The sequence below is a fragment of the Anopheles ziemanni genome (assembly GCF_943734765.1).
Source record: "Anopheles ziemanni chromosome X unlocalized genomic scaffold, idAnoZiCoDA_A2_x.2 X_unloc_46, whole genome shotgun sequence".
Classification (NCBI taxonomy): domain Eukaryota; kingdom Metazoa; phylum Arthropoda; class Insecta; order Diptera; family Culicidae; genus Anopheles; species Anopheles ziemanni.
The window spans coordinates 100,342-112,500 of NW_026689814.1; the positions used below are offsets into that span (position 1 = coordinate 100,342).

General features: G+C 52.3%; 1 pseudogene; it reads right to left on the reverse strand.

Annotated features, from left to right (window-relative positions):
- Window positions 1-6,318: 6,318 nt before the first annotated feature.
- The window catches only part of LOC131292310 (large subunit ribosomal RNA), an 11,043-nt pseudogene continuing 5,202 nt past the window's right edge, over window positions 6,319-12,159 (reverse strand).

A 12,159-nucleotide genomic window follows, 5' to 3' on the forward strand; every position in this document is an offset into this window, starting at 1 on the left:
GCTAATACCTTCGTCCGTGGACATGGTGATTTTTTGTTCGTATTTTTCCTTGATAGTCCCACTCAAGACTATTCCATACCAGAGCCAAGCGTCCCGCTAAGTGCCATACAGCCTGAGCAGTAATTCATGAAAGGTACCTCTACCAGTTTTTGCCATACTTGGGTACAAACTTTGGATCGCCCATATCTCCACTTTGGAGGCCAGCCAGCACCTTGGCCCCATATACTTTTTTGTTGGTCATGCCATGCACCAAATATAATTGTTCTACGCCAACTTGCTATCTCTTCTCCAACTTGCCGTTATTCTTGGTCCAATTCCCATTTCATTCGTTTTTGGACCCATTTTGCTATATGTTTCACTAATAGCTTCGGCCATGGACAAGCTGATTTTCGAATGGTATTTTTCCTTGATAGTCCCACTCAAGACCATTCCAAAACACACCGCAGCTTGTCGCTCGGTGGCAAACTGACCGAGTTATAATTCATGAAAGGTACCTCAACTTGGTACACCACGTGGTCGGCCCAAACCATAAACCGACCAAACGACCGACTTGGAGCACCCTGACCGGGTTGGCCCCATATAATAAAAGTTGCGTCTCTACACGCCCAACTTATGAATATTCTACGCCAAGTCGCTATCTCTTACCGGTAAGCCGGTATTCACCTTCCAAGGGTGATTTTGGTCAAGTGCCATTTCCTGCGACTTGGTCCCCGAATTGGACCATCATCACCTAATATCTCCGTGGTATTTCAACTCAGCCTCATGAAACTTTCAGGGTAGATAGGTCTCCCCAAGACCTTTCCAACGGTGAGCCGTTTGCCTCGCTCGGCCATCTACAGCCGAAGTTATTCATGGTACTTGGTACCTTACCCTGTTTTTTTCCATACTTGTTCGTACTTGGGTACAAACTTTGTGTCGCCCATATCTCCACTTTGGAGGCCAGCCAGCACCTTGGCCCCATATACTTTTTTGTTGGTCATACTATGTCCAAAATATAAATGTTCTACGCCAACTTGCTATCTCTTCTCCAACTTGCCGTTATTCTTGGTCCAAGTCCCATTTCATTCGTTTTCGGACCCATTTTGCTATATGTTTCACTAATAGCTTTGGCCATGGACAGGCTTATTTTCTATTTGTATTTTTCCTGGATAGTCCCACTCAAGACCATTCCAAATCACACCTTAGCTTGTCGCTCGGTGGCAAACTGACCGAGTCATAATTCATGAAAGGTACCTCATGTTGGTACACCACGTGGTTGGCCCAAACCATAAACCAACCAAACGACCGACTTGGAGCACCCTGACCGGGTTGCCCCCATATAATGAAAGTTGCGTCTTCCGACGTCCAACTTATGAATATTCTACACCAAGTCGCTATCTCTTACCGGTAAGCCGGTATTCACCTTCCAAGGGTGATTTTGACCAAGTGCCATTTCCTGCGACTTGGTCCCCGAATCGGCCCATCATCACCTTATATCTCCGTGGTCTTTCAACTCAGCCTCATGAAACTTTCAGGGTAGATAGGTCTCCCCAAGACCTTTCTAACGGTATGCCTTTTGTCTTGCTCGGCCATCTACAGCCCGAGTTATTCGTGGTACTTGGTACCTTACCCTGTTTTCACCATACTTGTTCATACTTGGGTACAAACTTTGAATCGCCCATATCACCACTTTGGAGGCCAGCCAGCGCCTTGGCCCCATATACATTTTTGTTGGTCATACCACGCACTAGTTATAAATGTTCTACGCAAGCTTGCTATCTCTTCTCCAACTTGCGGTTATTTTTGACTCAAGTCCCATTTCCATAGTTTTTGGTACCAATTTGCTCTATGTTTCGCTAATAGCTTCGCCCAAGGACTTTGTGATTTTTTGTTCGCATTTTTCCTAAATAGTCCCACTCAAGACTATTCCAAATCACACCTTAGCTTGTCGCTCAGTGCCATACAGCCAGAGTTTTAATTCATGAAAGGTACATCACCTTGGTACACCACGTGGTCGGTCCAAACCATCAACCAACCATATGACCGACTTCGAGTCGAGCTAGCGGCTAGGCTCAATATAATGAAATGCGTGTCTTGATGCGGGCTACTGACGGTCTGAACAATGTAGCTCGCTAGCTCGTCTCTAAACTTGTGTTTTGGTCGAATATTGGGTGTTCATGTACCACTTCGGGTAACATGGACTTTGGTGCAACTTTACCACTTGTGCACTTAATAACTTCCCGGTCATTCAAGTCTTTGCCTTCATACTTTCAGGGTAGTTAGGTCTCGTCGAGACCTTTCCATACATATGCCAAACTCATCGATCGGACATCTATAGCCCGAGTTATTCGCGGTACACCGTACCTTACCCTGTTTTTTCCTCAATTGGGTACAAACCTTGGAACACCAATATCGCCCCTTTAGAGACTAGCTGGCACGTTGGCCTCATATAATGATAAGTGCACCTCAACTAGGGCTACTGACGGTCAGAACATTTCAACTTGCTAGCTCGGGCCCACACTTGTGTTTTTCTCGAATATATGGTTCAAGTGTGCCACTTTGGGCACTTTTGGACATTTTGTCCCCACACAACTTTCTTGCCTTGGTAGATAGGGTCTTGTGATCTAGGGCAAAAAGATGCACCAAGACATGGTCTAACTTTCGTTCTTTTACCGCAAAGCGCTATCTCCAACACCCGAGGAGATAGAAAGAGATTATGTTCGGTATATCGGTCTTCCATGGCCTACTATGGTAAGCCCCTGCAGGGTATGCAACCGAAGGTGCTTGGTACATGTCTTTGGTGCAATATCGGTGCAAAGTAGGTGTTTCCTTGATCGGGCTATAACTTTCTTGGTTGATGTTGGATTGCTTTGCGGTCTTCGGGGGATAGTTAGGGAACATGTTGGCCAACATTTCCTTATTCCTCAGCCTGGCCGTACCTCTTACCGTCTAGGCGGTATTCATGCTCTAAGTTGGAACTTGTGTTCCTTCGGGCAACTTTTCTGACTTTGACGCTCAATAACTTCCGTTCATATGCAGTCTAAGCTCTGCAACTCTCAGGAAAGCTAGTACTACTCATTTCCTTTCCATATCAGTCTTTGGCTTGTCGATCCGATGTCTACAGCCTTAGTTATTCACGTTCCCTGTGAAGGTAGGTTTTTGCCCATTTTCCAGTTCATGTGGTAACATTCCCGGACTTTGCCGGCTTTCTCTTCATGTGGTAACTTGCTTGCTCATGTGGTAACTTGATAGTGTATTTCTGACAGACCCAATCTTGCACTTAGCCGATTTTTCTCTTCATATCATATGGATCCATCATTAGGCCATCTTGCTTGCTTGTGTGGTAACTTGATAGTGTATGTCTGACAGACCCAATCTGGGACTTAGCCGATTTTTCTCTTCATATCATATGGATCCATCACTAGGCAATCTTGCTTGCTTGTGTGGTAACTTGGAAGTGTATTTCTGACAGACCCAATCTGGGACTTAGCCGATTTTTCTCTTCATATCATATGGATCCATCACTAGGCCATCTTGCTTGCTTGTGTGGTAACTTGGAAGTGTATTTCTGACAGACCCAATCTGGGACTTAGCCGATTTTTCTCTTCATGTCATATGGATCCATCACTAGGCCATCTTGCTTGCTTGTGTGGTAACTTGGAAGTGTATTTCTGACAGACCCAATCTCGGACTTAGCCGATTTTTCTCTTCATAATATATGGATCCTGGACTTAGCCGATTATTAGGTTATTATATATGGATCCTGGACTTAGCCGATTTTTCTCTTCATATAATATGGATCCTGGACTTAGCCGATTATTAGGTTATTATATATGGATCCTGGACTTAGCCGATTTTTCTCTTCATATAATATGGATCCTGGACTTAGCCGATATTTCTCTTCATATAATATGGATCCGGGACTTAGCCAATTTTTCTCTTCATGTGGTAACGTATGCCAATCGCTCACAAGTCATGGGATAAGGGTACTTGTGTTCTTCCATCTTCTAAGTCCCGCACGGGGACATCGTGATCGCCCCAAGTCCGGAATAGCGCCAAGTCAAGCCCCACGGTGGCCGTGCAGGACCTGTTAGCGGCGGCCCCACTGACAGCACTAATCCGGACTTAGAAATTATATCTTTCTAATCGAACACCACACACGCAACACCACCATACCACCATCTCCTTGCAAGTACCTAAGTACCCGCAACTCCATGGTGAAGGCAATGTCACTCCATCACCAACCTCTTTGCATTGCAAGCACTTGCGTACCTACAACACTCCGAAGAAGGCAACGGCGCGCGATGCTCGACTCCACACACCACACCACACCACACCACCGATGGCCAGCCAGCCAGCCAGCCCAGCTAAGGGCTAACCCACCAACCAACCACCAATGGCCTAGGCCAGCCGGATCCCACCTTCAAGTCCAAGCACAGCCAAGTGCAAGTACCGCCAAGTGTTCACCAACCAACCATCACACCAGGTCAGCCGGCCAGTACCCACCTTCAAGTGCCATTACCCTCGGGTGCAAGCCCAATCAAGTGTTAACCAACCAACCCGGCCAAGGCAGCCAACAGGCCGGCACCCTACAGCACCGACCCGCCATCACCACCTCAACCGTTGACCATGCAAGTGGCCTCGGACAACAGGTGACACCCGAAGTACATCCGAAGAACGTATATCAAGTGTTTGCTCACCAAGTCCTCAACCAACCCCAAGTACCCGGAGGTACCCAGAGTGTTGGATCCGCCAACCCGTCCCGGCACTCCAAGTCCTTGCGAACCCAAAGTGTTTGCCCGGTAGGGCCATTGTATCACAACGCTTGCGACCATGCAAGTGGCCTCGAACAAGGTGACAGGGGTATCTTCACCAAGTTCTCAACCAACCCCAAGTACCCGGAGGTACCCAGAGTGTTGGGTCCGCCAACCACTACCAGCACTCCAAGTCCTCGCGAACATAAAGTGTTTGCCCGGTAGGGCCATTAGACCACAACGCTTGCTAACCATGCAAGTGGTCTCGGACAACAGGTGACACCCGAAGTACATCCGGAGAGTGTACAACAAGTGTTTGTTCACCAAGTCCTCAACCAACCCCAAGTACCCGGAGGTACCCAGAGTGTTGGGTCCGCCAACCACTACCAGCACTCTAAGTCCTCGCGAACCCAAAGTGTTTGCCCGGTAGGGCCATTAGACCACAACGCTTGCTAACCATGCAAGTGGTCTCGGACAACAGGCGATACCCGAAGTACATCCGAAGAGTGTATATCAAGTGTTTGTTCACCAAGTCCTCAACCAACCCCAAGTACCCGGAGGTACCCAGAGTGTTGGATCCGCAAACCCGTCCCGGCACTCCAAGTCCTTGCGAACCCAAAGTGTTTGCCCGGTAGGGCCATTGTATCACAACGCTTGCTACCATGCAAGTGGCCTCGGACAACAGGTGACACCCGAAGTACATCCGGAGAGTGTACAACAAGTGTTTGTTCACCAAGTCCTCAACCAACCCCAAGTACCCGGAGGTACCCAGAGTGTTGGATCCGCCAACCCGTCCCGGCACTCCAAGTCCTTGCGAACCCAAAGTGTTTGCCCGGTAGGGCCATTGAATCACAACGCTTGCTAACCATGCAAGTGGTCTCGGACAACAGGTGACACCCGAAGTACATCCGGAGAGTGTATATCAAGTGTTTGTTCACCAAGTCCTCAACCAACCCCAAGTACCCGGAGGTACCCAGAGTGTTGGATCCGCCAACCCGTCCCGGCACTCTAAGTCCTTGCGAACCCAAAGTGTTTGCCCGGTTGGGCCATTAGATCACAACGCTTGCTAACCATGCAAGTGGTCTGGAGTATAGGTGATACTGACATACCACCGAGATGGTACATCTAGTATTGGGTCACCAAAACCAAACCAACCCCAAGTATCAACCCGGCATACTCAGAGTGATGGATCCGCCAACCCGTCCCGGCACTCCAAGTCCTTGACGAACCGAAAGTGTTTGCCCGGTAAGGCCATTAGATCACAACGCTTGCTACCCCACGGCGAGCTAAACATGCAAGTGGTCTTAGGCAACAGGTGACACCCGAAATTCATCCGAAGATGGAATATCAAGTGTTTAATCACCAAGCCAGCATCCAAACACCAAGTACCCCGGGAGGACCCGATGCGTTGCGACCATCTCCAAGTTCTTGACGAACCCGCAGTGAAAGGCGGTAAGGCCTCTGGGCCGCAACGCTCGCATGTGTTAACCCGCAAACACCACTGACCGGTCGGTCCACCGCAAGGGTGGGTCCAACTAGTCCACACACGGTATGCCGCATGTGCCCCCCGGGGGGAGCACACCGCACACAACCACCAAGCATGGGTCGCCTGAAAGGATCGAAATGTACATCTCTCTTCAATGCGTAGCGCCCAGCCTGCAAACCCGTCGTTTTCGGGTGGTCTTAGGAGTCGAAACTATTCTTGGAAGATCGGCAAGCACAACGCCTTTTCCCACTTCAGGTACTTCGGCGAGCGCACTCGCGATAGGCTCAGTTTGAGGGTTTCCAATAAATGGAAAGAGTCTATAGAAGACTCAATCCGGTCTCGTGATGTTATTAGCCATCTAGCTAACGACTCCTATACATATACTACCAGCCTGGTTCGGTTACGACCTTAGAGGCGTTCAGGCATAATCCGACGGACGTAGCGTCATACCAAAGTCCGCTCGGACTAGTATTGAGCCATTGGTCCGTACCTGTGGTTCCTCTCGTACTGCACAGGAATTCCATTGAGATAGTACTTGCACACCAGTAGGGTAAAACTAACCTGTCTCACGACGGTCTAAACCCAGCTCACGTTCCCTTGAAAGGGTGAACAATCCTACGCTTTGTGAATTTTGCTTCGCAATGATAGGAAGAGCCGACATCGAAGGATCAAAAAGCCACGTCGCTATGAACGCTTGGCGGCCACAAGCCAGTTATCCCTGTGGTGGTGAGCTGTCAAACGCTGTAGTGTCAACACGTGCTGAGCGTCGCTCCGTGTTTTTCATAAAAATTTCGCGTAAAAAGTTTAAAGAACCCACGAAAGTTTGTTGTAATCGTTAAAACTAGTGCCAATCTACAGATTAGTAGTGAAAACCGCATTAAAATCATCGATTTCAACGAAAAATAAGAAAGAAAAGTGTTTGTTTACATTTTGTACGGAGAGCGGCCCGGGGCGTAGCCCCATTTGGGACTACGTGTTTTTCGGTTAAAAAAGTGTCCGGATCCTGGCCGGATGTGGTTTTTTAGATGACAGACGGTGTTTTAAAACGAAAGTCAGAGAAAACCGTATGAAAAAAGACGAATTCAGCGCAAAATAAGTGTAAATAAAGTGAGAGCACGCGGTGCAAAAATTTTGGCAGGTGAAGATTCGATCGTCCATTTTCCAGCCGGATTCGGACTCGAAGATCCGAGCGATTTCACCTAAGCCGAATCGGGCTCCGTGTCATCTGATCCAGTTTTTCAAAAAAGGACCGTTGGTGCCGGATTTTCGGGTCGTTCAAATTGACCGTTGGTGGAGTCGGTGGCCGTTGGTTTGAAGTGGCCGTTAATTCAAATCGGTCGGTAATTCAAATTGGCCGGTTATCCAAATTGGCCGGTATTTTTAATTGACCGTTGGCGGCAGTGTGTCCCGGATAGGTGTCCCGGCTGGGGGTGAAATGTTTCAAGTGTCCCGGCTGAAATATTTCATGGACCAACCATCCGGTTGAAATGTTTCAGTGAAACTTTTCAAGGTGTCTCGGCTAAGAGTGAAATGTTTCATGTGTCTCGGCTGAAAAATTTCGAGGTTCGATCATCCCGGTGAAATATTTCAGTGTGTCTCGGCTAAACTTGGTTCCGAAGTTGGCCGCCAGGCGGCGCCACCAGTACCAGCGGATTGCCAGCATTGCCACCAGGCGGCGCTTCGGGTCGTGGCGGGTGTCTCGGCTCACGGAGATTTCGAACACTGTTACCAGGCGGCGGCACTGGTGCTGAGCTTTTCAACGTCACAACCAGGCGGCGCCTTCAGTTCATCAAGTGTCTCGGCTGGTGGAGATCACCGGTTATCACAACCAGGCGGCACTCTGAGTTTTATGGCGAGTGTATCGGCTGGCGGTTTGCGGATTTGTCAACCAGGCGGCACCTGATCGCAGAGAAGAACTGAGATATAAGCTCAGATTTGGAAAGGGGAAAAAGATTGGTTTGGCCTTTTATTTGTTGGAGTTTCTATTTCGCACCGGTACTTGGCCTTCCTCCACTCCCCTTCCCCTTCCCACCTTCCCTTCCCAGACACTCCACCCTGGCTCTCCGCAACCTAACCCATTGCCCACAGCGATTTTCAGGGTTGCAGTAGGGGAATGGAGCAGGCATCGGGGGAGCCTTCGACGCGTCGGTCCGTCAGGCTCCGGTCCACCTGTGACGCTACCGCGCCATCGCCGAAGGACGACGGGGACAAAGTGATGACATCATCGGTTGCGCTGCCGTTGACTCGGCAGCGAAAGGGAGGCAGTGTCGCGCCATCGACTGCGACGCCCACTCGGCCGGTGGTGGTGGTGCAGCGGATGGCCCTGCTAGCCAGTGATATGGAGATTTCAGAGGAGAGCGACGAGGACGAGCTCAACTCAACCGTCGTCCAGCAGGTGGCCGAAGTCCCGCAGCAGGAGCCGACTATCGCAAGCCTCAGCAGCGAGTTGAGGGAGCTCCGGGCAACCGTCGAGACTCTCCTCGCTAAGGTTAGCGAGATGGAGACGGGCCGGGCGACGGCAAAGGATGGCTACGCGGAGCTGAAGACAAAGCTGAAGTTGTTGTCTCGTGAAAATCAGGAGCTGAAGCGAGACAACATTAGCCTTCGTGAGCGTGCGGCAGCCAGCGAAAGAGAACTTATGCTGCTCCAAAGTGGACTCCACTCGATGGGAGAGTTGGCGGTAGCTACGCAGCAGCAACAACAACATGTCGTCGACTCCAGTGCTGTTGGGCAAAGCCAGCATCCACCTGGCGACACTCCCAAACGAAAGCGGACCCGGGCAAGGCGCGGCAAGAAAAAAGAGGGCGAACCGACGGGCATGAACGAAGTCATCACGCCTGATGTCCCCGAGATCCCGGTCGAGGCCGTCTCGTCCCAGGCCATGGCTCCAGAAAAGCCAAAACCGAAGGCAAAGAAAGCAGCGGCTGTGGCAACCAAGGTGCATGCGCAACCAGCATCCTTTGCTAAAGTCGTGGCCAAGGGAGACAAGAGAGCAGCACCACAGAAAGCGGGAAAGAGCGCTGCTAAAGTGGAGAGGCCTGCGGTGATCGTCCTCGAGGCCAACGAGGGCAAGGCCTTCCTCGACACATACAAGGCAGTGCGTTCCAAGACCAATGTGGATCAGTTCGTGGCGAGGGTTTGCCGCACAGGGGAGCGGAAGCTGTCGCTGTGGCTGAAGCCGAACACGGACTGCGAGAGTGTGCTGGCCGATGTCAGCGAAGCCATCAAGGAGGATGGAGTGGCCCACCTCCTTGTCGACAAGCAGACGGCAGCGATCACAGGAATCGACATGCTGGCGACTGTCGACGACTTGATTTCGGCGATTAAGCGGCAGGCGGGGCTGACGGTTCCGGGCGAGGCAGTTCGGCTGTGGCGGCGGTACGACGGGCTGCAGAAAGCCCATATCAAGCTGCCGCGCGGGCAGTGCCAGCTTCTCGACGGTCACCGGGTCACCATAGGGAACACGAGTTGCGTCGTGCAGGCGCTCGCATCGGTCCCTGCAGGAGAGCAGCTCTGCTACCGCTGCTTTGGCAAGGGGCACCGCTCTCGCGAGTGCACCGGCCCTGACTACTCCAAGTGCTGCTTCCGGTGCGGATCGAAGCAGCACAAGGCCAAGGAGTGCAGCTCGGGCCCCAAGTGCCTTACGTGTTCCGGACAACATCAGACAGGTTCACCGGTTTGCAGCGGAAGTAGCCAGCCGTCATGTTCCCGCTAGCTACGAACACCACTGTTAGAGGGCGTGACGCTGGGTTGAAGATCCTCCAGATCAACTTGGCGCGCAGCAGGGTAGCACAAGACCTCATGCTCCAGACCGCACGGGAGCAAAGGATCGACATTGTGCTGGCGTCGGAGATCTACCGTGTTCCACCCAATAACGGGAACTGGGCGGTGGACTCGACAGCGAAGGCAGCCGTTATTACGACCGGAGCCTTGCCCATACAGCGAGTCTGGGCAAGTAGGGTAGGACTGGTGTCGGTCCAGGTGGCGGGGGTGACCTTCATCTCTTGCTACGCCCCACCAACACCGGGATGGACGGACGAGGACTACCAGCGGCTGCTCGACGAGATCGATATCGAGGCCAGAGCACACCCCCTCGTAGTCTTGGCGGGCGACTTCAATGCCTGGCACGTGCGATGGGGCAGCGCGAGGACGAAGCCGCGTGGTGAGGATCTCGCCGAGGTCGTCGACCAGCTTGACCTGGCGATCTTGAACCGCGGCAGTGTGCCCACGTTCGTCGGCAACGGCAGTGCTACTGAAAGTGTGGTCGACGTGTCCTTCGCCAGTCCGGCCATTGAACCCGGTAACGACTGGCGGGTGCTCGACACTTTCACCAACAGTGACCACAGATACGTGAGATTCAGCGTATCCGCGACACCAGTCAGCAGCGCTTCACCACACCAGCAGAGGCAACCGCAACAACAGCACCAGCATCGCGACCGGCAGCGACAACGCGAGCAGATTGGACCGAGATGGAAGTTGCGTCAATTCCATCCCGAAGCCTTCCAGATCGCGCTCCAGGCTTCCGGGTTTGCCGAAGCGGCTGTATCACCGGCGACTCTCACCGCTGGACTTACTAGAGCCTGCGATGAGGTGATGCAGAGGGCACCGCCAGCGCAGTTTTTGGTGAGACCGGAAATGTACTGGTGGACGCAGGAAATCGGCCTTCTCAGGGAGCAGTGCAAGTCATCTGAGGATGCGATTTTGACTGCCGGAACTGGTGCACAACGAGAGTTGGCCAGAGAACGGCACAGGAGTTGTAAGAAGGAACTCGCCCGCGCCATCAAGGCAAGCAAGGACCGTAGCTTTGATGAGATGATTGCGGAAGCTGAGGACAATGTCTTTGGCACTGCCTATAAGGTGGTAACGTCACGCCTTAAGGGTAGCCGCGTCCCCCCGGAGCGAGATCCTGCGATTCTACAGCACGTCGTGTCGGAACTCTTCCCGGATCATGGCACTTTTGAGTGGCCTGCACCGGATCGGGTCGATTGGGGGCAGACAACGCAGGAGCCAGTGAGGGAGGTATCGGATGAGGAGCTCTTGGCGATCGCGGCGCGGATGGTGCCCACTAAGGCCCCGGGACCCGATGGCATCATCAATGCGGCACTGAGGGTCGCTGTTCGCGAGCACACGGAGACGTTCCGCCGCGTGTTCCAGGAGTGCTTTGATCAATGCACCTTTCCCGCTGACTGGAAGCGACAACGACTTGCTTTGCTACCCAAGTTCGGAAGACCTCAGGGCGATCCGTCATCCTTTCGGCCTCTGGGGATGCTCGACGGATCAGGCAAGATCTTGGAGCGGCTGATCTTGGATCGCCTAAACGAACACCTGGAAGACCCAGATCACCCTCGCCTGTCGCCGTCTCAGTATGGATTCAGAAAGGGCAGGTCTACAATTCAGGCGATTGAACGTGTTAAGGAGGCCGGCCAGCGTGCGATGGCCCACCGAATGACGGATCGGAGGGCTAACAAGTGTCTGATGGTGGTGTCATTGGATGTACGCAATGCTTTTAACACGGCGAGCTGGCGGTCCATCGCCAAAGCACTGCAAGAAAAGCACGTTCCGGCCTGCCTGCAGCGGATACTGGAAAGCTGGTTTCGGGGACGGCTACTGGTTTATGAGACGTCTGAGGGTCCGGTCACCCGGGAATTGTCGGCGGGAGTCCCACAGGGTTCCATACTTGGTCCGACGCTGTGGAACACCATGTATGACGCCGTCCTGTCCATCGACATGCCCGCCGGTGTAGAGCTCGTCGCCTTCGCTGACGACCTCGTGCTCCTGGCACCAGGACCCACGCCAGCACTGGCCGCGAGTTTGGCGGAGGAGTCTGTGAATAGGGTTGTGGCTTGGATGCGCGAACACCAGCTGGAGCTCGCCGCAGCTAAGACGGATATTGTGATGGTGTCGAAAAAGAAGAAGGATTACAAGAACATCCCAGTTAAC